The following is a 27,995-nucleotide window of genomic DNA, read 5'->3' as shown; positions in this document are numbered from 1 at the left end:
ATGGATTTACCCTTCATGCTAGGCAGACTTCTAAGATGCTTCATGCTAGGCAGACTTCTAAGATGCTTCTTGATGCTTTCCACCAGTGGTATTCAGGCCTGATAAAAGCCCTCCCTGTAAGTGTAGGCTGGACCTAATTAATCACTTATAATGAATAAAATACAGCAGAAGTGTTGGAATGGCACTTCCAAAGTTAGGTTATAGAAATCTGTGACTTCCATCTTGCTTGCTTGTCCTCTTTTCTGGATCTTTTTGCCTGCTTTCTTTGATGGGGCAAGTCGTAGTGTTCGGCGTTACCCTATGCATAGGCCCACATGGCAAGGAACTTAGCATAGCTTCTGGCCCACAGACTTTGGGGAACTGAGGCCCCTCAGTTCAACACCATATAAAAAACTGAACCCTGCCAACAACAACATGATTAAGTTTGGAACTGAATTCTTCCCCAAGCAAATTCTTTCCTTTCAAGGCTTGGATGACTGAAGCCCCAATTGGCACCTGGATTACAACTTGTGAGAGACCCTGCGGCAGAAGACCCAGCTAAGCTGTGCCCAGGTCCCCAACCTACAGAAACTATGAGGAAAATAAATACTGTTGATCCAAGCCACTAAATTTTGGGATAATTTGTTATGCAGCAATAGGTAACTAATACACTCTTCTGAAAGTGAAGAATGTTGTGAAAGAAGATGGAGCCATCAAGATTCAAGTGGAAAACAAGATGCACGCAAACACAGCAGAAGGACATAAAGAGGGCTAGCTCCTTAGCTGTCCTCCGAAGATCACAACTGTTTTCTAACACTCACTCTGCTCAAGTGGTTTTTCCCCATCAGCATCTCTAGAATCAACCCTCAATTGGATAGCTTGCAAATACCCTTGCTTTGCACCAGTTGCATTTCAAAGCACTTAAATTGCTCAACCTGCTCCAATACATTTACTCCTACTGTTTTCATCATTCACGATGCCCTCAGCTTTTATAATCTAGGCGATGACCTAAAGATCAGAGTTAATTTAATTTAAAATCAATGAACTAGAGAAGAAAGCCCCTGCCTCCAGCATCGACATTGAACTGCAGGCTTCTGCAAACTCAGGGGCAAAGACACATAACAGCATATGCCATGTTGTTATTTCTAGCCAGGTGCCTACAGTCACACAATCACAAAATTCTACCTAAAAAGATTTTGAAAATTGGTCCCCACCTGATTTAATACTACTTATAGGAGACTTCTGTTTGATCAAATGAATTGCAAACCACTTCCTGGATTCCTGGATTTTTGAGTCTTAAATCCCAGTGAGTAACTAAAACCAATATTAATGAATCCTACATCCTTGATATATTGGACAAAGTCGCTCATGACTGAGATAATCAAAGGGCTTAGATTTCTGAGCAATGGTTATTATAAAATATTTGTGTTTTTAACTGAGTTCTATTTGCAAAGTTACTAACTCCTACTGCAAGAAGTAAGAAGGCTCTGTGATGCAAAGCCTGGGGGTATCTAGTTCACATGTAATTGTTTTATCCTCAAAGTCTGATTTCTGGTTTTCAGGGGTCTGCAGTGAGATGGCTTCATAGCTAATTGTTTTCTATTCGTCCACTCCTTCATTTGTTTATCCATTCAGCAAACACTTACTGCATATCTCTTCTATGCCAAGCACAATGCTAGATCTTAGGGATTAAAAATGAATAACACAGTCCCTCAGTCAAATAAACTAAGTTTTGCTATTGTAATAAACAAGCTCAAAATCATCTCTATGGCTTATCCCAACAAGTTTATTTCTTGCTTACACCAAGCCTACAAAGCCCACCTGATACCTCCATGGCAGCCTGGGTTTCTGTGTTTGCTGAGACAAGGGACAACCAGAATGGAAATCCTGGTAGCAGTAATTAAATGCTTCCATCAGAAAGAGACAAGAGCTCTTCTGTTTGCATGGTCAGGTCTGCCCCCAAGTAGAAGTGCAACCGCCAGAACAGTTTCATTAAGAGGAAAAAGAGAAATAGAAAATAAGATCGTTTTCCACACACTGACTTTGATCCCTGACACTCTCCATCCAGTTCAGTTTTGTTAGCCTGTACAGACATGTCATGGGCACTTGTATGACTTTTTTTTAAACATTTTTATTGGAGTATAATTGCTTTACATTGTTGTATTAGTTGCTGCTGTATAACAAAGTGAATCAGCTATATGTATACATATACCCCACATCCCCTCCCTCTTGTGTCTCCCTCCCACCCTCCCTATCCCACCCCTCTAGGTGGTCACAAAGCACCGAGCTGATCTCCCTGTGCTATGCAGCTGCTTCCCACTAGCTATCTGTTGTACATTTGGTAGTGTATATATGTCCATGCCACTCTCTCGCTTCATCCCAGCTTACCCTTCCCCCTCCCCAGGTCCTCAAGTCTATTCTCTACGTCTGTGTCCTTATTCCTGTTCTGCTCCTAGGTTGATCAGAACCTTTTTTTTTTTAATTACATATATATGTTAGCATTCGGTATTTGTTTTTCTCTTTCTTATTTCACTCTGTATGACAGACTCTAAGTCCACCCACCTCACTACAAATAACTCAATTTCATTCCTTTTTATGGCTGAGTAATATTCCATTGTATATATGTGCCACATCTTCTTTATCCATTCATCTGTCGATGGACACTTAGGTTGTTTCCATGTCCTGGCTATTGTAAATAGTGCTGCAATGAACCTTGTGGTACATGATTCTTTTTGAATGGTATATGCCCAGTAGTGGGATTGCTGGGTCGTATGGTAGTTCTATTTTTAGTTTTTTACGGAACCTCCATACTGTTCTCCATATTGGCTGTATCAATTTACATACCCACCAACAGTGCAAGAGGGTTCCCTTTTCTCCACACCCTCTCCAGCATTTGTTGTTTGTAGATTTTTTGATAATGGCCATTCTGACCAGTATGAGGTGATACCTCATTGTAGTTTTGATTTGCATTTCTCTAATGATTAGTGATGTTGAGCATCCTTTCATGTGTTTGTTGGCAATCTGTATATCTTCTTTGGAGAAATATCTATTTAGAACTTCTGCCCATTTTTGTATTGAGTTGTTTGTTTTTTTGATATGAGCTACATGGGCTGCTTGTATATTTTAGAGATTAATCCTTTGTCAGTTGTTTCATTTGCAAATATTTTCTCCCATTCTGAGAGTTGTCTTTTCATCTTCTTTAAGGTTTCTTTTGCTATGCGAAAGCTTTTAAGTTTCATTAGGTCCCATTTGTTTATTTTTGTTTTTATTTCAACTTTTGTAGGAGGTGGGTCAAAGGATCTTGCTGTGATTGATGTCACAGAGTGTTCTGCCTATGATTTCCTCTAAGAGTTTTACAGGGTTTGGCCTTACATTTAGGTCTTTAATCCATTTTGAGTTTATTTTTGTGTATGGTGTTAGGGAGTGTTCTAATTTCATTCTTTTACATGTAGCTGTCCAGTTTTCGCAGCACCACTTACTAAAGGGACTGTCTTTTCTCCATTGTATATTTTTTCTTCCTTTATCAAATATAAGGTGACCATATGTGTGTGGGTTTATCTCTGGGCTTTCTATCCTGTTCCATTGATCTATATTTCTATTTTTGTGCCAGTACCATACTGTCTTCATTATTGTAGCTTTGTAGTATAGTCTGAAGCCTGGGAGCCTGATTCCTCCAGCTCTGTTTTTCTGTCTCAAGATTGCTTTGGCTATTCAGGATCTTTTGTGTTTCCATATAAATTGTGAAATGTTTTGTTCTCATTCTGTGAAAAATGCCATTGGTAGTTTGATAGGGATTGCATTGAATCTGTAGATTGCTTTGGGTAGTAGAGTCATTTTCACAATGTTGATTCTTCCAATCCAAGAACATGGTATATCTCTCCATCTGTTTGTATAGTTTTTAATTTCTTTCATCAGTGTCTTATAGTTTTCTGCATACAGGTCTTTTGTCTCCATAGGCAGTTTTATTCTTAGGTATTTTATTCTTTTTGTTACAATGGTAAATGGGAGAGTTTCCTTAATTTCTCTTTCAGATTTTTCATCAGTAGTGTAGAGGAATGCAAAAGATTTCTGGACATTACTTTTTTATCCTGTTACTTCACCAAGTTCATTAATTAGCTCTAGTACTTTTCTGGTAGCATCTTTAGGATTTTATATGTATAGTATAATGTCATCTGCAAGCAGTGACAGCTTTACTTCTTCTTTTCTGATTTGGATTCGTTTTATTTCTGTTTCCTCTCTGATTGCCACAGCTAAAGCTTCCAAAACTATGTTGAATAATAGTGGTGAGAGTGGGCAACCTTGTGTTCTTCCTGATCTTAGTGAAAATGGTTTCAGTTTTTCACCATTGAGAACGATGCTGGCTGTGGGTTTTTCATACATGGCCTATATTATGTTGAGGTAGTTTCCCTCTATGCCTCCTTTTGGAGAGTTTTTATCATACATGGGTGTTGAATTTTGTTGAAAGATTTTTCTGCATCTGTTGAGATTATCATATGGTTTTTATCCTTCAGATTGTTACTATGGATTCTGTTTGCTAGTATTTTGTTAAGGATTTTTGCATCTATGTTCATCTTTGATATTGACCTGTAGTTTTTTTTTGTTTTTTTTTTTGTAACACCTTTGTCTGGGTTTCCATCTGGTCCTGGACTTTTGTTTTTTGGAAGATTTCTAATCACAGTTTCAATTTCAGGGCTTGTGATTGGTCTGTTCATATTTTCTATTTCTTCCTGGTTCAGTCTTGCAAGGTTGTGCTTTTCTAAAAATTGGTCCATTTCTTCCAGGTGGTCCATTTTATTGGCATATAGCTGCTTGTAGTAATCGCTCATGATCCTTTGTATTTTTCAGTGTCAGTTGTTACTTCTTTTTCATTTCTAATTCTGTTGATTTGAGTCTTCTCCCTTTTTTTCTTGATGAGTCTGGCTAATGGTTTATCCACTTTGTTTATCTTCTCAAAGAACCAGCTTTTTGTTTAATTGATATTTGCTATCATTTCCTACATTTCTTTTTCATTGATTTCTGATCTGATCTTTATGATTTCTTTCCTTCTGCTAATTTTGGTTTTTTTTTGTTCTTCTATCTCTAATTGCTTTAGGTGTACGTTTAGGTTATTTATTTGAGATTTTTCCTGTTTCTTGAGGTAGGATAGTATTGCTGTAAACTTCCCTCTTAGAAATCTTTTGCTGCATCCCATAGGTTTTTGGACCAAAGTGTTTTCATTGTCGTTTGTTTGTAGGTATTTTTTGATTTCCTCTTTGATTCCTTCAGTGATCTCTTGGTTATTTAGTAGCATATTGCTTAGCTTCCATGTGTTTGTATTTTTTACAGTTTTTCTTTTCCTGTAATTGGTATCTAATCTCATAGCATTGTGGTTGGAAAAGATACTTGATATGATTTCTGTATCTTCTCATTTTGCTTAACTTAGTGTGTTTGGGGTCTCCTTTTCTCAGGCTGCAGGTTCGTAGGTCCCGTTGTTTTTGGTGTCTGCCTCCAGTGGCTAAGGTTGTTTCAGTGCATTGTGTAGGCTTCCTGGTGGAGGAGGCTGGTGCTTTTGTTCTGGTGGATTCAGCTGGATCTTGTCCTGGTGGGCAGGAGCACATACGGTGGTGTGTTTTCGGGTGTCTGTGACCTTATTATGATTTTAGGCAGCCTCTCTGCTAATGGGTGGGGCTGTTTTCCTGTCTTCCTAGTTGTCCAGCATGGGGTGTCCAGCACTGGAGCTTGCTGGTCGTTGAGTGGACCTGGGTCTTAGCGTTGAGACAGAGATCTCTTGGAGAGCTCTGGCCGATTGTTATTATGTGTGGCCAGCAAGTCTCTGGTGGTCAAGTGTCCTGAACTCAGCTCTCCCACCTCAGAGCCTCAGGCCTGACCCCTGGCCAGAGCACCAAGGCCCTGTCTGTCATGTGGCTCAGAAGAACAGAGAGAAAAAAGAGAAAGAAAGAAAAATAAAATAAAGTCATTAGAATAAAAAATTTTTAAATATTATTAAAATTTAAAAAGTAATAAAAAAAAAAGAAGAGAGCAACCAAATCAATAAATAAATGCACCAATGATAACAAGTGCTAAAAACTAAGGTATGATAACCAAAATAAATCAGAAACTAGTCAGTCACACACAGCAAACCTCAAGTCTACAGTTGCTTCCAAAGTCCACTGTCTCAATTTTGGGATGATTCATTGTCTATTCAGGTATTTCACAGATGCAGGGTACATCCTAGTGTGGGTTTCCTAGTGTGTGGAGATTTAATCTGCTACTCCTGAGGCTGCACGGAAAAATTTCCCTTTCTCTTCTTTGTTTGCACAGCTTCTGGGGTTCAGCTCTTATTTGGCCTCACCTCTGCATGCAGGTTCCCCTCTGAGTCTGTTCTTTGCCCAGACAGGAGGGGGTTAAAGGAGTGGCTGATTAGGGGCTCTGGCTCACTCAGGCTGGGGGGATGGAGGGGTATGGAATGCGGCGTGAGCCTGTGGCGTCAGAGGCCAGTGTGATGTTGTAACAGCCTGAGACGTGCCACATGTTCTCCCAGAGAAGTTGTCCCTGGATCATGGGTAGTGGTGAGCTGCACAGCCTCCTGGGAGGGAAGGTGTGGATAGTGACCTGTGCTTGCACACAGGCTTCTTGGTGGCTGCAGCAGCAGCCTTAGTGTTTCATGCCTGTCTCTGGTGTCCGCGCTGATAGCCACAGCTCGCACCCATCTCTGGAGCTCATTTAGGTGGTGCTCTGAGTCCCCTCTCCTCGTGCACCCTGAAACAATAGTCTCTTGACTCTTAGGCAGTACCAGACTTTTTCCTGGACTCCCTCCTGGCTAGCTGTGACACACCAGCCCACTTCAGGCTGTGTTAATGCAGTCAACCCCAGTCCTCTCCCTGGGATCTGACGTCTGAAGCCCGAGCCTCAGCTCCCAGCCCCCACCCACTCCGGTGGGTGAGCAGAGAAGCCTCTTAGGCTGGTGAGTTCTCACTGGCACCAATCCTCTGTGCAGGAATCTCTCCACTTTTCCCTCTGTACCCCTGTTGCTGCGCTCTCCTCCGTGGCTCCGAAGCTTCCCGCTCCCGCCTCTCCCTGTCTCTACCAGTGAAGGGGGCTTCCTAGTGTGTGGAAACTTTTCCTCCTTCACAGCTCCCTCCCAGACATGCAGGTCCCATCCCTATTCCTTTGTGTCTGTTTTTTCTTTTTTCTTTTGCCCTACCCAGGTACATGGGGAGTTTCTTGCATTTTGGGAAGTCTGAGGTCTTCTGCTAGCATTCAGTAGGTGTTCTGTAGGAGCTGTTCCACATGTAGATGTATTTCTGGGGAGGAAGGTGATTGTGTCTTACTCCTCTGCCATCTTGAAGGTCTCCTCTCTGAGACTTCCAAGTTCTCAGTTCAGCAGCATGGACTGGCGCTCTGTGAACTGTAGTTCCATGGGATGTACTCCTTTTATGATTTTTGTCAGGCCTTCAAAATATTAAACATATCTTGGAGACCCCCCCATTATAGTTCTCATGGACAATTAAAGGAACAGGGACTCCCCTTTAGAAATGACTCATCTCCCTTCCTCTGAAAATATTGTGGTTCTTCCCTCTCTTCCCCTCTGTCCCAGGTAGGAAAGCCTGGTCACTCCTTGAAAGTAGAAATGAACAAAAGAGGACATAGTTCAGACCAAGCTAGATTTTGAGAATTACATTAAATTCTCCATCATTTATTTATCTATGTAATCATTTGACCATTTGACAACTATGTAATAAGCATCTGTACTATATGCTGTGTGCTAGGAATGAGATAGTTATCAAAATAGACATGATTCAAACAATATATTGAGGGAGATTGTCAAGAAATGAGCAACTACAATGCAGTGTAGTAAAAGCTTTGCTAGAAAAGTGCAGAGACCTCTGGGGACACACTGGGGCACCCAATGGATAAGGGTAGGCCCTTGGAGGAAATAATGCCCAAGCAAATGTCTAAGATCGGCAGAGGAATAAGTTAGGTGAAAAGAGCGGTGGGGGAAATGAGTGATTGTTCCACAAGAACAAATGCCAGGAGGAGAGAGAGAGGGAGAAGAAGAGGAAAACAGAAAACAGAGAGGAGAAAGCAGATGAAGCTTTTGACATAATCAGGGAACTATCCAGAGCATAGATTCAAGGTGGGGGAGTTTTGAGAGACAAGACTAGAGCCATGAGGAGGAGTCAGGTTTCACAGGACTTTGTAAGCCATGAATAAGAGTTTGGACTTTTTCCTAAGAGCAATGGGATACCATTGAAAGGTTTCAAATAGAAGAAAGTGATATGACAGGTACTTCATATTTGAAGTAACAACTGCCTACTTTACAAAAAGCCTAGCAGTTTTTATGCTGGCAAAAGACCCAACACAATCCAATGCTTGTTCACAGCAGTCCTGGTCTTCGGCTGGTTTCCTTAGTAGGGAGATTTTTGTAGAGTGAATTGGGGATTTGTGTCTTTGGTATGATTAGGAACACCAGGAGAGCCTCTAACACAAAACTATACTTTCCACTCTCTGCCATCAACACCGAAACCCCACTCTATTCACTTTTGTTTTTTTCATTTACCTGGTCATCAAATATGCACCAAGCCCCTGCTATGGGAATGGAATAGAGCTTGTGCAGTAAAGAAAAGAAGACAAGGACGGGGCTCTTGCTTTCAAAAGGCTAAAAGGTCTAGCAGGGGAGATAAGACAAACTGAATAGTATTGAAACAGAGCAGGACCCTATGGTCTTTACCTCCCCATATCCTCAGCCTGCCTTTTGTCTGTGAAAAAATTTTAGCCAAACAATAAATTTAATCAGAGAAGTGAGAAAATGCAGAAACAAAGGAAACCAGTCAACAGAGACCAAATAATAAGAGTTTAGTCATTAAGCAAAGTCAAGGGCCTTTAGTTCCTCCTCAAGGGCTATAGATAATATTCTGAGCCATATCCTGTGAGCTGTCTTATAGATACTAAAACCCCCAAAAGGTGGAAGAAGTTAACTACATGATGACCAGCCTGTAGCCATGACATAAGCTGCCACAGTTTCGAGAACTGGCCTCATGGAAATGGGAACAAACTGATCCTGGAACTGAAGATTAACTGTACTTAAAATAATCAAAATGACGCTGGTCAGACCACAGTATGATCCATTTCAAGATGACTGGGAGAGCTGACTGTGCTGTTTCTACATGTAGCCCCCTCCCTCCGTCTATAAAAGCTTTTGTCCACTGGTTGGAGAGGGGGGAGTCGGCTTTTGGACAGGAGTCTGCCCTCTCCCCCACCCCCAACCACTGCCCCCAGTTGCCAGCATCCGAAATAAAGCAAAGTTTCCTTTCCACCAACTTACCTCTTTATTGGCTTTTGAGTGGCGAGAAGCCAGACCCCCATTTTTGGTAACAGTATCATGTGTGGGAGGAGAACAGAGCTATAAGAATCCAGAGGAAGAAATGAGCCTTTCAGACTGGGGACCCCAGGGAAGGTTTTGTGTAAAAAATACCACCATGACTGGGCCTTCAAAGATGAATATGAAAAGCTTTTGCACAGCAAAGGAAACCATTAACAAAAGGAAAAGACAATCTACCGAATGGGAGAAAATATTTGCAAGGGATACAACTGATAAGGGATTAATATCCAACATGTAAAAATAGCTCATACAACTCAGCATCAAAAAACAAAAAACCCAATTAAAAAATGGGCAGAAGAACAAAACAGACATTTTTCCAAAGAGGAAATGCAGATGGCCAACAGGCATAAGAAAAGATGCTCAACATCACTAATCACCAGAAAAATGCAAATCAAAACCACAATGAGATATCACCTCACACCTCATAGTCAGAACGGCTATCATCAAAAAGAACACAAATAACTAATGTTGGCAAGGATATGGAGAAAAGGGGAGACTTGTACAGTGTTGGTGGGAATATAAATTGGTGCAGCCACTGAGGAAAACAGTATGGTGATTTTTCAAAAATCTAAAAATAGAACTACCATATGACACAGCAATTCCACTCCTGGGTATACATCTGAAAAAAACAAAAAAACAAATTCAAAAAGATACATGCACTCCAATGTTCATAGCAGCAGTATTTACAAATGCCAAGATATGGAAGCAACCTAAGTGTCCATCAACAGATGAATGGATAAAGAAGATGTGGTGTATACGTACAATGGAATACTACTCAGCCATAAAAAAGAACAAAATTTTGTCATTTGCAGCAACATGGATGGACTTGGAGGGCATTATGCTAAGTGAAATAAGTCAGTGAGAGAAATACAAATACTGTATGATATCACTTATATGTGGAATCTAAAAAATACAACAAAGTAGTGAATATAACAAAAAAGCAGACTCACAGATATAGAGAACAAACTAGTGGTTACCAGTGGAGAGGGGGGAAAGGGGTAAAATAGGGATGGGGAGGTGGGAGATACAAACTATTGGGTGTAAGAGAGGCTCAAGGATGTGTTGTACAACATGGGCAATATAGCCAACATTTTAAAATAACTGTAAATGGAAAGTAACCTTTCAAAATTCTATAAAAACTTTTTAAAAGTTGCATGATTTCCTCAGTGCTGAGCCACGTTTTCATCAGAAGTCTTTCAGCTCTCCAAGAGAAAGTTTAATGCAAATGAGCATAAACAAAAAGAGAGCATTATAGGCTCCCACACTGGGAAGTCCAGAGGTGCTGCTGACTTCAAGCCTAGCTGGATCCAGGGACTCAAGGTTATAATCAGAGCTCAACCTTTCTTTCTCCATTCTTATGACGGGTTCTCTCTGGCAGGCAAGATGGCTCTCAGCAAACCCAGTGTATTCATTCCACAGGGCTGCTCTAACAAATCACCACAAACTGTGTCTTAAAACAACAGAAATTTGTTTTCTCACAGTTCAGGTCTGAAGTCTGAAATCAAGGTGTCAGCAGGGTTGATTCCTTCTAGAGGCACTAAGGAAAAATCCATTCCATGCCTGTCTCCTATCTTCTTGCATTTGCCAGAAATCCTTGGCACTTTTTTTTTTTTTTTGCTTTTAGATGCATTCTACAAATCTCTGCCTCCACCTCACATCCCTGTCCTCTCTGTGTTTCTCCTCCGTGCCTCTTTATTTAAAATCTTCCTCTTCTTTCTCTTGTAAGGACACCAGTCACTGGATTTAGCACCCACGCTAAATCTAGAATGATCTTTCTTGAGATCCTAAACTCAATTATATCTACAAAGAGTTCATTCCAAACAAGTCATAGTTTGAGTTTCCAGGTGGACATAAATTTTAAGGGGACACTGTTAAACCCACTACACCCAGCAAAGTCATCTTTCCCACTATCTATGGTACAAAGTCCCCCTCCAGTGGACCCAGATGGGATCATGTGCCTGATCTGTGGTGAAGGAATTGGCTGTTGAGTTTAGTCCCACCAGAGCCACATGGAGTGAGTTCTCAAGGGAAAAAAAATGTTCTGCTCTCAGAACAGGAGAAGACACATCAATGACAGGATCCTGGAACAAGCTCCTGGCAGAGCTTTCTGAGGGAGGATATGGAAAGGTCTTTGGAATCATTATGCTTCAGAAGTGAATGGACTGCAGAGGTTAGTGTAGTGGCTTCCATTCCCTATTACAGATGAGGAACCAGAAGCACAGGACAAGAATGATTGAAGACCCCTGGACCTAACAGTCAGTGAGGGACATTCTGTTTGAGGACATTCTGTTTGAGGACACCTGCATTTCGGGAGCAAGAGGCACCCAGAGAATGGGACAAATCAGATGGGGAGAGGCCAGTACAGAAGACATGGATGGATCTTCAAAACACATTTTACAATAATTCCTACAGCTATCCCTGCCTTAGTCTACTTAAGCACTTTACCTATGGAGCTCAAAATTAGACCACTGGTTTTCAGAGGCAACTCTGAAGGCCTGTGTTGATGTCATGTTTCCATCCATCTTCAGTGAAATTAGAAAATTAAGATAATGTGGAAATTTTTAAGCTAAATTAATTCAATTTATTTTTTTAAATCATTTATTTATTTATTTACTACGTGTTTGGCCGCACTGGGTCGGGTCTTAGTTGCGGCACATGGGATCTTTAGTTGCAGTATGTGAACTCATAGTTGTAGCATGTGGGATCTAGTCTCCTGACCAGGGATTGAACCTGGGCCCCCTGCATTGGGAGCATTGAGCCCTAGCCACTGGACCATCAGGGAAGTCCCGTAAATTAATTCAATTTAAATGGCTACATGTTGGTCCCAAAATTCTATCCTTTCTACTTTTTTGGTATTTGTTAAGCTGTTTTTAAAAATTAAACCATGGTCAGAGTAGAAAGTAATTATTATTTTGTGTCATTTAGTCTTGTGCCTGTATTTGGCAAATGAAAACGTTGGCAACCCCAGGGTAGGTTTCCATATTTCTGTACAGGGAGGGGATTTTACCGACTCATGAAATCCAAAGGTCTTGGATACCTAATCTTGGCCAACTGCTTCATCTCATTAGGTAGCTCCAGAGCTCAGAAACCCCAGGGAAAAATCACAGAGGACTTCCCTGAACATTCATTTTCTAAAAAGGAAGGTAGCCTGGATTTTGAATTGATTTTTATTGTGTTTGGAATGTTTTAAGAAAGCTCTCTTTCGCTCAGGATGAGATGGAGTTTGTTAGCAGCATTTTTAGTTGCTAAGGGATGTGCCGGGCATCCCTTAGTGAAGCAGGCATGTGGTACTTCCTAAAATCCTGTAGCTTAGAGACCGTACCACCATCACTGCAAGTGTTCAAAAACTATAAGACCCACTTGTTGGTCAAAGCAGCTGAGCTGGTTGAAAGCCTCTGATTTCTTTGAAAACATTTACCCGTGCTTTTTCAAACAGGAAAATTAACAGGGCATTCTTCAGAGTAATTGACCTGTGAATTTGAATTTGATTTGTTTATCCACAACAGCCATCACACCAAGTTAGCAATAAGCATGTTTCAGTCGAACTTCACGGTTGGTGACCCCTGAGTTGTACATTATCCATCATGCTACAGGCACTCCTGGCCCACTTTATCCAAGCCACTCTTGTTAGAATAACTGTTTGGAAGTAGGAGGGCCATTGTGAAAGCTTATTTAAGGAGCTAGTTAGACATAAAACAATTCTTTCCTGGAATTTAGAAGGGTGAGTTATCTTTGCCTAACCAGGAGGCAAAGAGATACTCAAGAGTGGCATATTGGTCATCCACTGGGGTAACCAGAGAGACCTGAATTTTCATTAGGTGGTCCTATTGTATCTACTCTCCACCTCTCTCAGCTTCCTTTAGGTTTGTTCAGTTCCTGAAGGATGAAGGAGATAAACAATGCTAAAAAGCCAGCAAAGAAAAGGAATAAGAGTAATCTAGTACGTGATCAATGCCTCACCGTCCAGACCCTAAAATAGAGAAAATAGTAAACATCCCTTACCCACTTCTTTTTTTTTTTTTGGTCAACATCTTTATTGGAGTATAATTGCTCTACAACGGTGCATTAGCTTCTGCTGTATAAGAAAGTAAATCAGCCGTGCATATACACATACCCCCATACCCCCACCCTCTTGCGTCTCCCTCCCACCCTCCCTATCCCACCCCTCTAGGTGGTCACAAAGCACCGAGCTGATCTCCCTGTGTTATGCAGCTGCTTCCCACCATCCATCCATTCTACATTTCCTTACCCACTTTTTATTCACTCACTGGTGTGTTCATTGTTTGGTTGGTACATTCATTCATCAATCCATTAAAAATCAAAATTTTATTAGTGACTATTACATGCAAGATATTCTTGTCTTAGGACATTGGATAGAGAGGTAATTAGAATGGACTTAAAGTAAAGGAGCTTTTAGTAAACTCATTTTAGCCTAGTGTTGAGGAGATTGTTGGTGCCCTGAGGGTCCTTGGGTATCCTGTTGGCCTCAAAAGTGCCGACCAGGTTTCAGGCTTCTATTTCAGAAGAAGTGAAGCAGTCCAACTGACTGATTAGGGCTTTCTCCAGGTCTAATATTTTAAGGGAGAGAAACACATCATTGATGAGTCCTTCCCAGGGAAGGAAAGCAGACAAGGACTCAAGGCATAAGCCTGTCCAGGAAGAATGCATGTGTGTCTCCTGGAACTTAAACCCAAGGGAAATCTTGCTGGGAAAGAAGGGAAAAGAGACAAGTCACTAACCACCCTGAGTTGCCATTAATAAAATTTGTACTTATTGATATTAAGAATCATTATTGATTATTGGATATTAATAAACAATCCTAGCACAGGTTTAGTGCCTACTCATGACCATCACTGGGCTGGAGCCACAGACAGACAAAACATAGTTCTTACCCTACAGGAGCGTCTTATATAGTCATGGATGAATATTGGTGAAGAAAAAGGAGACAGTCTTGGTTTCAATTGAGCTTTGCGAAACACAAGAGGGAAGATAAAATCTTTTCATCCTTCTGGCATCTCATTGGAGGGATGGTTCTATCTGTAATTGAAAACAATAATAGCAACATATATTGCATATGTACTGTGTGCCAGGTACTATTCTAAGTGCTTTGAATACAAAGTGGGCAATCTGCAACCCAGAAAAGGGTCCTCACCAGAACCTGACCGTGCTGGCACCCTGACCTCGGAATTCAGCCTCCAAAACTATGAGAAACAAATTTGTTATATATAAGCCACCTATGGTACTTTGTTATAGCAGCTTAAACAGACTAAGACAGTGATCAAGGAAGGTCTCACCAAGGAAGTGACATCTGAGCAGCTAAATGAAGTAAAGGTGTGAACCACGTGGACACGTAGAGGAAGAGTGATCCAGGAGGGGGAAGGGCAAACACAAACCTGTGTCTGTTCACTTCGAGAACACAGGCTTTATATGTCATGTTGAGCATAAAAAGACGAGTCAGATTTGGACCCTGAACTCAAGGAGTTAATAGTCAAATAGGGGGAAATGGGTAAGTTTAAAAATGTAAACGATTAGATTGATTGACCTCACAATGCACCTGACAATGAGGCTTAGGGCACTGTGAGGGATGAAGACAGGACAGGGATGATCAGGGACGACCTCAGTTTGGAATCAAACCTTTACTTCCTAGGGTTAAAAATACAGCAGTCTGATCATCACATGCAGTAAACAAAATCATGGTTGTGATTGTTTCCTTTTACCTTTTCCACAATAAAACTTGCCAAGAGTAGCGGGTTATACCTAGATCTGCATGTTTGTGTGATGGCCTGTAGCATCTTCTCATTGATATGGTGATAAATCTGAAATCCATCAAGAAACAATGGACAAAGAAGCTTTGCTTCACAAATGTTAACCTTAAAATCTAACGTCTCGTTGCTGCAAATAAAGGGATATTTGCTAAGAATTCCCAGCTAAAGCCACCAGTCAAACTCACTTGCCCTTCCTGGCTTTCTCCTTTTCTCTCTCATGCACTGAAGAATGATTTATCTTTTAACTTAGCCTTAATTCACAATTTCACAATTAATTAAACATCAGCCTAATCATTATACCCACAAAACATTTAAACTGATGTTGGGAGAATAATGGGGAAATGAATAATGCTTTGAAGGTCCATTTCAAATTAGTTATTTGATTAATGAATATTCCACAAGGGCATTTGGGAGATGACCTCTGTTGATGACTTAAAAAAAGACATGTCTGTTTAGATAATGAGAAGACAAAGCGAGCTTGAGTTATCTCTGAGTGTACGTTGTGTAGAATTACAAGGATTAATCCATATAAAATGTTACTTTTCCTGTGGCTTGCTGGAGATAACATAGAGTTGTAAGATCAATAAATAAAGTTTGGCATTTCAAAGATGCTGCTTGATGATAAACTGTGCAGTGCGCACCTCAGACTGCCAGCCGTGGTGGCTCTGAGCACGAGACGCCCACCGGAGGTTTATGAAAGAAAGCTGGGCTTGTTCCTGATAAGGCTTGCAGTGGGGCAGGCTGTTTGCCTCATAAGCTCTCCATAATCTCTCCTAACACCTGACCTTTCGATTTCTTAGATGTAGAAGAAGAAAATTGGTTGTCACCTGCTTCCTGTATATTCAAACAAATAAGAAACAGCTTACCTTGTTTTGTAGTTTAGAAGGAACCTTTTCCCAGCAGTTTCGTGATCAAAAGCGCATATTGCAAAAGGGAATCAAATATAGGTCAAAGACGCTGACTGCAGCGCATGATGAGAGTAAGACTGAGAAGGAGGTGTTTCAATCACAACCAGACTGCCTTCTTTATGGAGAAATACATATCACAGACTTGACGTTGTAATCTCAGACAGTTAGGTTACTTTTCATCCTTAATTATGCTAAATCTTAGAACAGTCCAAGCTGAATCAAAAATGGGGGTCACCAGAGTCCCCAGAGGATTGGAGTTGTCTGAACATGAAGCAAATGCTAGAGAAGGTTTAATTGCTATGGCCAACAACATAGTACTTCCTTCCCTCCTGAGCTGTTTTTCACTTTAAAGCGTGGAAGTCACCCTCTAAAAGCAGGATTTACATTCATTCAATAGATAACTAATAATCCAGTGCTAAATAATTTCTTGGGAGCAAGTTGAGAACTTGAACTCTTGTGGACCCCAGGGGACCTTTGGATGCCCGTCAGAGGGAGTATAAGGCAGGGCCTCTAACTGCTACACACAAGAAGTTGGTAGGAGACCAGCTGTTGGTGCCCACCTCCTTCCCAACGTATAAAGGATGAGTTAACATTTTCTAAAACCATCTGTTGAGCAACTCTGAATGAGTTTAACTCTAAGGTAAGAAAGATGGACTACTCTTTTAGAAACAGGAGACAGGATATGGTTCAGTCTTCAAGGCTCTAGACTGAAATAATAGAAATTTTAGAAACTAGATCCTGGATCTAGTGGTGGCGTTGACACTGATTAACTGTTCAGCTTCATGCAAGTCACTTCATTTCCTTCCTCTAAAAATGGAAGAGCACAAGGTCCTACTGCATAGCACAGAGAACTATATTCAGTATCCTGTGATAAACCATAAAGAATGTATATATATATATATATATATATATATATATATACACACACACAACTGAATCACATTGCTGTACAGCAGAAATTAACACAACACTGTAAATCAACTATACTTCAATTTTAAAAGATAATAATAATTTAAAAAATTAAAATGGAAGTGCTTTGATCAGCTTAAAGTTTCCATTCAGCTCAAAATCTCTCTTCTTCTATTCCTTTGCATGGGTGAAAAAAATCAAGAAGTGTGGCAGTGAGATTTTTTGTAGTTGTTGTCACATGACCATGAGGGAGAAGAATTTATTAGCCTTTTGGGCAGTTGTTCTTTAGAACTGAGTCTTCAATTTTTGCTTTGCAGATGTCCTTTAACATAAATCACCCAGCAGGAAGTTATTTATTACACTCTGCATTTATCTGCACTCATTTCCAAAAAGTACTTGAGAGCCAGGTTTCTCATATCATTTGTAGTATTGCATGATGATTTTGGCATCTTTTGGCATGCAATCCTTTTGGACTTGAGATATTCTAGCTCAGGTAGTATTTCTAAAGGTAATTGTCAAGGGAAAATCCTTGCTTTAATTTGGCCTTGAAAAGATTTCCTTATGCTGACTATTTTCAAGATAACCTTCCTCCAGGAGATCATTTAAAAGTCAAATGACAAGACTGGCTTGAATTTTCCCTTTTCAAGTCCAGAAAGATTTTCTTGAAATATTTGGCATCTTACTCTTTGACAAAGCAGCATTTGGGGACTGCCCGGGATGTCAAGCACTTTTTGGTTTCTTATCCTTTGCTCTCTATTCTCACAAATGGAGACATCCTTGCCATTGGGATCAGTTCATACCTAGGGCAGGGGGGATTTGAGTAAATCTTTTACCTTTCCCTGAGCCTTGTATTGTGTTTTCCTCAATACTCCTTTAGCTTGACCTTTGAGCTCCACTCCAATGACTGATTTTCTACTATTGTGCCTTCATCTTTGTATCTCCTCTAGAGCCTCAATACCTGAGAGCAATGGTCGCCTAGTCTTTGAACTGGTGCTCAGTGACTGGCTCTGTGATATTCCCTGAAATTTTTCCCTGATGCCACCCACTTGCCTAGCTTTATCAGTCAATATTAGACCTTGTTCTGGTTCATTAAGAGGCTACAACTCTTTAAGAGTGCTCTCAGGGACATCCACCCACAGGGTTCCAGGGACCAAGGTTTTGTACTTACGACATTGGCTGTTCCTTGAATTCATTTCTTGATCCTAGTCCAACCAGAAGTGATAACGCAGCTTTAACATCCTATGTGATTCCATCTTCACCTGTATGCATTACAATTTTAACAATGTACAACACTATCTTTAGTCAACTAACATAAAAATGTTCCTTATTAATAATTGATCAATGTGCAAATTCCTTTAGTTATTTTTGTTAATAACAAATCCCATCCTCCAGAGTCTACACAGGGACCTGGATTTCACAATACCAGATGTGCCTGGACTGTGACAATCCCAGATTGGACTCATAAATACAATTGCTTTACTGATGAGTTAACCATCATGATATCCTGGTCCTTCTGCTTCCCTCCATCAGCAAGCTCGTTCTGTTATAGATGTCTGATTTCCTGTTTTAAATCCTCCTCTTTCCAGCCCCAGGACAGCCAACTATACTCTGCTTATCCACATGCAAATAAAGACAAGAAACCTGACTGAATAACAGATTGACATAGGACAGCTCTGTTAACAGAAAATGTCCTATTATTCAGAACCTGTAATGCCACCAGTGTCTTTCCAGTTTTCCATTTGCTCCTATTCTTTGCCATCTTTCCCCTTTCATTGTGGGTGCCACCTTCTCATTAGTATCCCAGCAGGAAAGAGTCTTCACAGAGAAAGTTGCTGAAGCTGTCCTTGGTGGAAACCTGTTCCCCTGCTTGCATTTTCATGGCTGAAACCCATGGTTATATTTGCTACCTACCCTTTATCACCTGGGCTTTCATGAAAGAAAAGGAATTTGAGGAGCAAGTGTAGTAAGAATCTAAAAAGACCAGAAAGTGTACTTAAGGACTGGATCTCCAGCAGAGCAGAGGTGTCTGGGAGAGTAGGTGCAGTCTTTATTCAGAAAGGGACCCAATTCAGAGGGCTTTTAAGTGCAGAGAAATCACACAGCTGATAATCATCAGACATGATTTTTCCATTGAACTGCCATTGTGGAGTCACATTTTAAGACACTAAACTTATTTTCCCCACTCCGTGAAAGTTCAAAATCAGGGCTATTGTGAGTATACCATACCTTTAAAGTTGGTAGGAGGGAGGGAATTTCCCCTCTTTCCTAAAGCAAAAGACGTTTTTACACATACAGATAGAATACATGGATAGGATCCTGGCATATGGCAGATGTTAAATTTGGCCTTAAGAGTAACACCTCACAAGAAAAAGAGAAGTGAGGGAAGCCTTGCTGTACAGTGTCTTCAGTGCAAACTTGCAAGTCAAATGCTATGGCTGACTATGGGGCAGAAATCTGAGTTAGTATTATTTTAGACTCATTTCTCCTGGACAATCAGGACTCTTGTACCCCTTGGGGCTTGGATGTAGAGAGGATGAGAGAGTCTCTAGCATTTCCCTAGGATCCTTGATTGCTGGTATTGTGATGTAAGAGGGCACTACTGAGCCATTCTTAGCAAGAATTTTTTCCCCGGACAAATTCTAGGATTTGAAGGCATAAGTGGCAGTGGAGATGGAGCCAGAGGTGCACAGATACAGTGATCTATACTTTATCTTTGTGAGTTATCTTTAAGACACCATTTATGGTTTTTTGCTTTGTTTTGTTTTTTGTTTTTGAGGAACTGTGGCTCTCCCATACCAGGAAGGGAATGTAGGTAACTTTTTCCATTATGGTGCCACTGGAAGGACTGATTGGGACAAATTTCATCACAAAGAACAAAAACTTTGCTAAATTAATTAAGAATACAGAAGGAGCTCATGGTACCCATTTGTAGGAGGTTTAGCAAAGTTTTATACTGGCCGGCCCTGGAAACATGGAGCCTCAAGACTGAAGGACTTTCTGCAACTGTTTTTTCTCTTCTTCCCCATGGCCCAATACGACCTTAGTTTGCCCATATTCCCATAGAGATAATCCAATTCACTCTGTTCAATTTGGGGCGTGTTTCCAACATCTTCCCCTGGTCTAAACAGGACTGGCCAGGAAGGGACTCTTCTATGCCTAATCCCTAGCATGCTAATGAAAACATGGTGAGCACCCAATCAATATATGTTTATCGAATTAATGAATGAATGAGTCAAACAACCTTTAAATGAATTAGAGAAATATCACTGCAAAACCTCTTTACCCAAAATATCAGGGAAGCAACGATCTCATGGAAAACAAAAAGTGACTTGAATGAGGAATAGACACAAATGTTCACTGTACAAGGACCTCTGCTTTATATTCTGGATGGTGTCACAGGAGGAGGGAGGGAGGCACAACAGAAAAAAAATAGCTATATGTGCCCAAGGACATCAGGGATGGGCTTATTTCTCAGAGAGAGGAATATGGGACGCCAAGATCCCCAAATCTGCCTAATACACTGGCTTCATGTTTCAACCTTCTCAGAAGAATCATGTCTTAAAAGAAGATTTCCAGGAGAGGGACCACAAAAGATAAAGGTGTAAAGCTTTATGAGCGTCGAAAACATTTTGCACGGTTAGACTCCAAAACTCTCCATAGAGATGCCCCCTGATAAAGACTCCTTCTTTGACCAAATTTAAGTCAGGATCCTCTAGGCCCTCTTTGACTAAGCTTCAACTCTGGCCTGCCTCTAGCAAGAATTCTGTTAGGCCAGTTTAGCAATAATTCCTCACCCTTGGTATTACCTCTTGGTAATTTTCTGTCTACTGACCCTCTCACTTTCCTATAAATCTCTGGCTGTCCTTGCTGTATTTGGAGTTGAGTTCAGTCTTTCTCCCCTGTTGCAATAGTCTTGACCCCTATTGCAATAGCTTTGAATAAAGCCTTCCTTGTCATTTTTTAAAAAGTGTTGGAATGGGGTGTCTCTGGTGGCGCAGTGGTTGAGAGTCCACCTGCCGATGCAGGGGACACGGGTTCGTGCCCTGGTCCGGGAAGATCCCACATGCTGCGGAGTGGCTGGGCCTGTGAGCCATGGCCGCTGAGCCTGCACGAGGCCACAACGGTGAGAGGCCCGTGTACCGCAAAAAAAAAAAAAAAAAGTGTTGGAATAATTTATCTTTTATACCCCTTTTTCCACTCACTAGCTATTCTTCCCCCGCTCCAAGCTACGTTCCCTGGTCTCTCTGGGGAAGAAGGAGAAATGTCTGCCACTTCCCGTAGCACCATCTAGAATATAAGATAGAGATCCTCACATCACTGAATTTTTGTGTTTATTCCTCATTCAAGTAAATTTTGGTTTTCTTTGAGACAATGTTTTTCTTCTCTGGTATTTCTGGTAAAGAGATTTGGCAATGATATTTCTCTAATTCACTTAAAGATTATTTGATTCATTCAACAAAAATATATTGAGGGCCCACCACTTGTTCATCTTTAGACCAGGTACTAGGTAAAGAATCCTTAAAACTCATAGTCACGTCTTTTGTTTTGTTTTCAATTTTTTTTTTTTTTTTTTTTTTTTTTTTTTTTTTTTTTTGCGGTACGCGGGCCTCTCACTGTTGTGGCCTCTCCCGTTGTGGAGCACAGGCTCCAGATGCGCAGGCTCAGCGGCCATGGCTCACGGGCCCAGCCGATCCACGGCATGTGGGATCTTCTCGGACTGGAGCACGAACCCGTGTTCCCTGCATCGGCAGGTGGACTCTCAACCACTGCGCCACCAGGGAAGCCCTGTTTTCAATTATTTTTTAACTGTTTTCTAAAACATAAAAGAATTCATTGGTAGAAATGGAATGCCCTCAAGCACGTACCATCTCACTCCCCTCTCCCAACTTCTAATCTCCCAGGGAGGTTCTTACAGATTTTTCTCCAAGCCCAATATAAAAACACAGGTTCAAGAGACCCAACCGGACCCAACTTGCCATTTACAATTGGTATCTCATGGCTGTTCCATCTTCATTTCCTTCAACAAAAGTTTTAAAATAATTTTGATGTCAAGGGAGTCAACTCTCATATGCAGTGTCTAGAACACTGTACATGACCCACAAACATCTGCTGAATAAATAATCTTCCATACAAACGCCTTGGTTAATGCAAGATCACCTGTTGCTCCCATGGAAACTTCTATATGTACTTTGCCACCAACGACAGTTTCTTTATCTGATCTACTATCATATAATATTTTACCCTTGTATGTATACTGCCCACGTTATTTGGTTGCTCTAGTCTTATATGTATATATTGTCTCCCAAGTAGAATAAAAACTTCTTGAGAGTTCAATGGTAAAGCTCACATTATTAAAAGACAGCAATGTGCCAGTCTTTGGACGAGGTGCTGGGGATACGGTAACAGCTAGTATTTATGAGCACTTACTACCAGACACATACTTCATTAAGCACTTAAAGTAGAATTAACTCTTTGAATCTCCATTACAGCTATGAGGCAGGTACTACGTATTATTAGCAACACTTCACCTATGAAGAAACCGAGGCACAAAGAGGTTAAATAACTTGCCTAAGGCTGCACAGTCAGAGGTAGAGCCAGGTTTCTAGCCCATACAGTCCAAATCCAGACTCCATGCAGCTTCTGAGATCTCTGTTTTATGGTCTGGCTCATAACTCTCAGTTAATTAAATTGAATATATGGGAAGATAAAATTTTTCTACTATTCACTCAATCTTAAGAGAACTGTGTTGGAGAAAATAGGTTGGCAAGTTTGACATCTTTTTAGCTGGTGTGCGTGAAGAGATGCCTGCTGTTCTGGAAATAACTTCAGCATGACACTGTGTTTTGCCAGCCTTCCAGCTAACTTTAAATCATGTGGGTCACAACTAAAAATGCTCTGTCCTTTTTCTTGTTGGGATTTTGAAGTTACAGAGCTTACATAAGTAGATGTTGTTAAGACAAGGATGAGAGATGATTTGATTCGGGTATATTTGCTCAGGAAGAAAGTGCAATCGAGAATTAGCCCTGAAGGGAAGGACTTCTGATACCAGTCTTTCATTCTTCAGAGAATCCACTGTGCCTCTAAGCAAGTCATTTTACTTCTCTCTGTCTGTTTACCCTTTTCTAAAATGTGTGAGAGAATCCCTATGCCTCCTGGAAGCAGATAAAGATGCTAGCTTATTTAAGTATCAGAAGAAAACGGGACGAAAAATTCTATGATTACATGTTTTTGTTATACTAAACAACAGCAGATCCATAAAAAGTTTAAGTGCCTTGATGTGCGGGTAGCACACCCACAAAATTAAGCCCCATTATGGCAACATTTTGAAGGAAGGGCTGCTTAACTGCTTATACCCACCCACTCTGGGTCCCAGAAGTTTAACTGAAATAGGCTTTGAGAGTCTATTCTAGAGGAATCAATATAAAATACCATCAGGAGGGGCTTTAACTCTAGACTTCAGGAAGACAAAAGAAACGGTTCAGAATAATGTGAATACACACTATAAAAAGACTAGGACGTCATGATACATACATAACAAATGATAAATTCTATGTCCATTAAATTCTGAGATAAATTACCAATTTGTCCTCACTTAGAAACTGATGACAACCCTTAACCAATGAGGTCAAAAGAAAAGTTTCATCCATTAAGTCTTCTTTATTCAGACTCTCCTGGTTTCCTGTGTATGTTTCTCACAATCCGTGCTGAGGCTGGTAGTACCTTTATATTAATTTTCATTTCTTTTTGCAGATAACTCTCAGTCTCTGCAAATGTTTTGGCATAAAGTTCACTCTAAGTGTTCGTTATCAATTGACAGGTATTTTGACACTTTCCAATAGACTCCTCAAGATGCCTGTAGCCACAATCTGCTAAACCCAGACTGGTGTATCTAACCCACTCTGCTTTACACGCTCTCTACTGTGCTGTGTGATGAACAGACACATTGAGTCACCCAGATGGGGCGAAGCTGAGGAAGACAAATGCTTCTTTCAGCACCCTGAAAATCTCACTACCCAACATAGCCCTGAACCTGCAAACAAAAGCAAAACCAAACACCTCTATATCTAATATCGTCATGCTTTAAGTCTTTATTGCCTTAACATCAAGTGCCGAGTGGCATCTTGACTTTCTTTTGGATAATGAAATACAAAACCTATCGTGTATGTGAGAAAGTGATGAAGTAAAGGGGGCAATGGGGAACTAACTTCAGGAAGTGAAAGAGAAAAGGTGTGTGCTGCATGTCATATCTGGTTTTGCATTAGGATGGTGGTGAGATGGCTTTCCTTTGTTCCTTCCTTCTGAGGAAGGTACATATTTTGTATGTGTCTCTAATGCAGGGAGTTAGATATCTTTGTTTACTTCTACCTCAGTCCAGGGGCTCTATCTTTTCACAGTTATCAGGAGTTATTTGGAATATGAGAGTAAGAGAATAATTCTACATGTGAAATTCTGTGGAATAAGAGGGATGGATTAATTAGGAAGAAACTCAAGTGCCTTGACAACATAGCTTTCAGCCCAGGCTATACTATATTTCTAAGTCTACCACGTATGCAACCATACTTTGTAAATGAGGAAGGGTTGTCTAAATGCAAGGTAGCTTTTTGTTGTAAGAAAAGTCTGGGTATTTGCACACCCTTTGGCACTTAAATATATTGGCAGCAGCCAATTAAGCTCAGCATAAACACAGAGCTAGAATAGGTTTTCTTCCGATCGGTGTGCACTTCAAGCCCCTTTCCCATTTGACTTGGACCATTCTTTCTAATCTACTTTTCAGTGGAGCTGAGATTCGTTTACCAGGCAGGCCCTCCTTGTGATCTTACCTGAGAAGACACACTTAATGAACTGCGTACACGGTGACAAGGTTTGTGGGCAGATATTTGGACAATTAGTTCTGTGTTGCTTGTGATGTGGTGAGGACAAGACAGTCCTGGAATCTGGTCCAAGCTCTTTATCACAATTCATCATTGCATTCTTCCCACAGGAGGGAGGCCATCCATGCTGTCTTGGCAAAAGGTGTGTTCTTGATCCCACCTTCTTTTTCTTTTTTCTTCCTTTTTTGCAGTACGCGGGGCTCTCACTGTTGTGGCCTCTCCCGTTGCAGAGCACAGGCTCCGGACGCACAAGCTCAGCGGCCATGGCTCACGGGCCCAGCCGCTCCACGGTATGTGGGATCCTTCTGGACCGGGGCACGAACCCGTGTCCCCTGCATCGGCAGGCGGACTCTCAACCACTGCGCCACCAGGGAAGGCCCCCACCTTCTTTTTCAATATTCCATGGAACAATGAAGGGTCGCTTCAAGTAAATACTTAAGCAAGTGGGGTTGAAACTGGAGTTTTTCAATTTGATATGGCATTAGACATAGGAGGATTCCCTCACCTCTTTTCAGGCAACTGGTGTGTCATGAATGGCTCAAGGCTCCCCATTACTGACCGGAGGTGGAGAAACAGAGCCGTCTTCAGACTTGAATTTAGCTCCTCTGCTTGCCAGCTGTGTGAACATGGACAGGTTACTTAGACTTTTATAACTTCAGTTACCTTATCTACCAAACAGTGATAGTATGCACTTCAGAGGGTAGTGTGAGTATGGGCTTTACCTGCAGGTGTTCCTTCAGCAGAGGTTTCTTAAAAGTCCCAGCTTACTTTAAATCATTGTAAAAGTAATCTCTTTGAAGACTTCTAGCAGAGAGGTAGCACTGCTTGGTGATCAGCCCTCACTTTGGCCAGCAAGGTGCCAGACACCAATACATACAATGAAAAGATCCAAGAAAGAAGAGTGGATTGTATGCCCCAGAGAGGCTGCAATGCACAGGCTTGGAAGATGGCAGATGTACCGTGGCCCGCAGGACCCATGCCAATGATTCAGGTGTACGTGTGCACTTCACACGCTCCACCAAACATCCCCCAATGTCTGTGGCTCCAAGCCTATAACCCAGGGCCTGTACTCACCCATCTGGATGTCACCTGAGGTATGAGGATTTTATGAGTGCTATGGTCTGAACATTTGTGTCCCCCAAAATTCATATGTTGAAATTCTAACCTCCAAAGTGATGGCATTAGGAGGTGTGACCTTTGGGAGGTGCTTAGGTCATGAGGGTGGAGCCCTCACAAATGGGATTAGTGCCTTATAAAAGAGGATTCAGAGAGATCCTTGCCCCTTCCATCATGGGAGGACATGGTGAGAAGGCTACGAAGTCTATAAACCAGGAAGAAGGTTCTCACCAGACCGCAAGTCGGCTGGTGTCATGATCTTGGACTTCCCAGCCTCCAGAACTGTGAGAAATAAAGGTTGTTTATAAGCCACCCAGTTTATGTTATTTCTGTTATAGCATCCTGAACCAACTAAAACACTTCAATAAACCCAGCACATAGCGGGTGTTCAAGAAATCCTAGTCTCCTTCTCATCCCCTCCCTTGTTAAAATGCACTTGGCTATCCTGTTAATACAGTCATGCTACTTGCATGAATAAACATTGTTAGAGTGTAGTATTTGGTGGTTTTCCTTAGACCCAATATTTTACTTACCCAAAGTAGACACTTTTTATCCATTCTGTGTATGGGCTTAAATAGTACATTAAACAAATAAGGAACAGTCATTTATCCTATACTTTATTGTAATGAAATTTTGTTTTAAATCAGTGAGTGAAATTATAGGCATATAAATGCTTTACACACAATAAAAATAAGTTAGACTTGCTACCAATAATTTCATCCTGAAAACCAAACATTTCACTTAGTCCTCATTGTGTGGCATGCTCATTTAGTGAAGCTGCTTGGAAGTTATTTTTAAACACAGCCACTTCAGTCATCATGTCTCACATACTGTCTAGAAGATGCAATGTTTCATTATCAAATGGAAACATTATGGACTGTGCCATATGAGTCATTAAAGAAACAGCAAGATATGTTTTCACTCCCAAACAATAAAGCTGGTTACTATTATTGATGATGTCCTTATAGAACCTCTTAACTGAGAAGCTCAAATGACATTCTAATTGAACTACATAAAATTCCAATAATGCAGATATTCTAAAAGATTTTAGTATCCACAGTCCATGCTTTCATTTATTTAACAAGCATTTATTGAGCATTTACTATGTGCTAGATACAGAGCTCAGCCCTGAAGACTCAGAAATGAATAAGGCCAAGACAAAGCCTTATGTGAATCAGTTGGTATGGAGACAAATTTAATTAGAAACTATTTTAAAGTCTGGTTTACTTTAACCTGCAGAGTAATCTCTGTACACTGAAGAACTTCCTATTTAGCATAATTAAAAACAGAACCTCTTGGGATGCAGATTTCAAAATAAAAAAGCAAAGATGATTTCTAAAAACCATGTCATTTGGAAGAAACTGAGAGATCATTAAAAAATCTTCCTATATTCTGTTTAAGGGTATTTTTGGTTTAAGGTATGAGTGAGAGAAACTTGGAGCACATCTCAAATTGGATTTTTTTTTTTTTTTTTTTGGTTATCTTAAAAGCTTTGAAGAAAACTGTGCTTTAGAAAACAAAGACCAGAATGAGGTTTATATTTGGACCAGTGATTCACACTATATATGTTTGTCATTTTTCCATCAATTTCAGATAAGAAAAAAGGGAATATTGATATAGTCACATACCTAAAAAGACTATTAATCTATTTTTTCTGATAAGTGTGAAAGTACTTAGGTTCTTATTGTTAGAGAGAGAATTTCTTTAAAATTTTTGATTCCATGTAGCTCTGAAACCCCAAAGTACTAGAAATATATATACATATAAATGTGTGTGTGCAGGTGAATTTCCCAAGGACTTTCAGATTTTATCATTAAAACACAATTCATACCACTATCAAAGATTGCTCTATGAATCTGTAAGCCCAAATTAAGGAAACGTTGAAACAATAATCAATAAAATCAATACATATTTTTTAATAAATTTTCTATTGTTTTCCAATTGTGTACTTTAAAATGTTCCTGTGACATGTGCACAACACTTCAAAATGTTAATTAATTTATTTTAAAGTAATATATCTTACTTTATAATACTTACTGTATTAGAGTTCTAATTTGTAATGAAAAGATGATAAATGAATAGAAAA

General features: G+C 40.5%; 1 long non-coding RNA gene across 1 annotated transcript in view; it reads right to left on the bottom strand.

The window, feature by feature from the left end:
* Positions 1-13,675: 13,675 nt before the first annotated feature.
* Positions 13,676-27,995, bottom strand: part of LOC117314098 (uncharacterized) — a 34,614-nt gene continuing 20,294 nt past the window's right edge. The window contains exons 5-7 of the long non-coding RNA XR_012324039.1: positions 25,299-25,409; positions 18,091-18,181; positions 13,676-14,377 (exon numbers count right to left, since the gene is read on the bottom strand). This is a non-coding gene — a long non-coding RNA (uncharacterized lncRNA). The remainder of the gene's footprint in view (positions 14,378-18,090; positions 18,182-25,298; positions 25,410-27,995) is intronic.

Source organism: Tursiops truncatus, chromosome 11, assembly GCF_011762595.2.
Source record: "Tursiops truncatus isolate mTurTru1 chromosome 11, mTurTru1.mat.Y, whole genome shotgun sequence".
NCBI lineage: Eukaryota > Metazoa > Chordata > Mammalia > Artiodactyla > Delphinidae > Tursiops > Tursiops truncatus.
This window is presented reverse-complemented; position numbering and strand designations above follow the sequence as displayed.